The sequence below is a fragment of the Condylura cristata genome, unplaced genomic scaffold (assembly GCF_000260355.1).
Source record: "Condylura cristata isolate star-nosed mole 26May11 unplaced genomic scaffold, ConCri1.0 scaffold00066, whole genome shotgun sequence".
In the NCBI taxonomy this organism is placed as follows: Eukaryota; Metazoa; Chordata; class Mammalia; order Eulipotyphla; family Talpidae; genus Condylura; species Condylura cristata.
Window position 1 is genome coordinate 248,418 of NW_004567167.1, and position 2,385 is coordinate 250,802.

Consider the following 2,385-nt stretch of genomic DNA (forward strand, 5'->3'; position numbering starts at 1 on the left):
GGGCGTGGGAGCACAGAACAAGTCTATGAAGAAACAGGGGTGCCAAGGGTCCGGTGGAGACGCAGCTCCCAGACACTGAAGTGCTAACAAAGTCGAGACGGCGCGGTGCACAGGGCAAACGCGCAACACAGCCGCAGAAATACGCAAAGGCCACTCTGGAAAGTGCTGAAGGAAACTAAGGAAACCCAAAACCCAAAGAGCAAAATCCAGACAAGAGGCACCCAAGGGAAGACCTAGGAAGCCAAGGCATACATGCAAGCACTAACATGGATTCCAAATCCAAACAGTTAGAAGGAAGTAGCCGAATGGTTTCAAGAGTTTGCTCTGCATAGATGCTGCTACGGAGACTTATCCAATGTTTAGGGGGAAAAAAAATCAAAAAGATAAAACCGTAAAGAAGGAAATGAATGATGCAAACATTAGCCGAGACGCATGCATCATGTTAGCATTGGGTTAGGTGTCCCTCCAAGGCAAGGAAATGACAGCACCGAGGCACTGTCTGATGTGACAACTGCGCAGGACGCTGGGGCGGGGGCAGCCGACAGCATGACCTCACATCTGAAGCAGAAGCTGACCGAACTGAAGAAAAGGGCCCGACAGTCACAGTTGAGAGCATTCCCACCCGTGCTGTGTGAGGACACCTGGACAGGCCAGCCGGCCAGCCGCAAGCCTGTGGGAGAAAGCTGCTTGGTGTGGTGAGGCCACGCTTTAGGACGCTCCCACTAGAAAAGCTGACACAAAGCTCTTCATCACAACTCATACCGACGCTTACAGAGCAAAACATACCCAAGGCAAAGCAGAACAAAAAGGAACAAAATCAGGGAAATAAAAACGAAAGTACAGAGAAACATCAGTAAAGTGCTGTTTTTTTAATGATCAATGAAGTTGATAAATGCCTAAGACTGGCAAAGAGAGCTGACCTATTTCCAAACTCGGCACCGAAATGGCATACGTTCAAATCCTGCTGCCATCAAAGACAGTGAAGGGATACTGCAAATGAGTATATAAACTGGAAAGTTAGCAAATGCCTTAAACTACAATTCCTATCCACTTAGCACCCCGATAGTTGCTAAAAAGAAACAAAAGAATAATTAGAATTATACGTCATCGATCAAGAAATTATAGAGGACAACTTTCTCAACAAAATACAACCAGGGACTGCTGTAATACATTTGGTACCAATGAACATTTACACTCCATGGCCTGGCTATTCTACCTAGAACGCCAGACCAGCATGATATTCAGAATAAAGCCAATGGAAGCAAGAGTTGCAGGGAAAAAATATCACATGATTACATTCATAGATGGAGGTAAAGCATCTTGTAAAACCCAACACTCGTTCACCATAAAACAAATCTTGGCAAACTGGGAGGGGCACTTTCTGAACATGGAAAGAAGACGCCTGAGAAAAGCCTTACAACATTGTTATAATGAAAACCCAAAAGTCTGTCTCACTGTTACGAAGCTGTGAAGGATGTCTTTCCTTACTGCCACCACAATGGAAGATGTCACTGGCACAGTAAGACACGAAAAGGGAACAGGTGTACAGACAGAAAGGAGGAAATGAAACATTCCATGCAGATAACATGTCTGTGTAGAAATTCCTGAAGACTATGCCAGATGGCTAAAATAACGAGCTCAGGTCTATTGCAGGATACCGAATTATCACTCACACACACATACTCCTCGCTCATCCTCTGTATGCTAAAGATGGTGAGAATCAGTGTCATTTAATAAATGTCACTCAGAAAGCCTAAACCAACCTACTAGATACAGACCGTAACGGAAATGTACAGAACCTCTGTGTTCAATCAACAAGGTGGTGAAGCAGTATTCAGAAGGACTGCAGTGAACATGGGGGCGTCCCCTGTACTCTTTTCCTGTCACTTCCCAATAAGCTGATCTATAGCTTTCAATAAATTTCTGTAAAAATGCAAGCTAAATTTTTTGCATCCTGAGATTTATATGAAACATTAAAGGAACTAGGACTACTAAATCTATTGCAGTAAGAATCAAGAGAGGGTTCACTTTACCCAATTTTAAGAAATTAAGTAAACAAGAGATTGGATAAAGGAAAAGACTGAGTGTTAGGTGTTTCAAAGTACATGAAGAACAGCTTATTTTTTAAAAGTTAAGTCTGAAACACTGGCACAGTAACACATCCCCATTCATCCTTAGCTGTTAAATGGCCACGGCTCACCCTTACGACACAGAAAGCAATCAGTGTATGCACAAAACACTTGAAAGGACTCAAGGCCCTTTCCCTCTGAAAAAACATCCCCCTTGCCCCAGGTAAATGGAGTCTGTAAACTAACAGCCCAAATTAACAACCAAGTCTCAAAAAAACTGCATTTCATTTTTCTCGCCTAAGTCTCCACTTCCATT

At 43.4% G+C, this 2,385-nt stretch overlaps 1 protein-coding gene across 1 annotated transcript in view; it reads right to left on the bottom strand.

Annotated features, from left to right (window-relative positions):
- The window catches only part of ZNF805 (zinc finger protein 805), a 23,648-nt gene that overhangs the window by 17,558 nt on the left and 3,705 nt on the right, over positions 1–2,385 (bottom strand). The window lies entirely within an intron of this gene.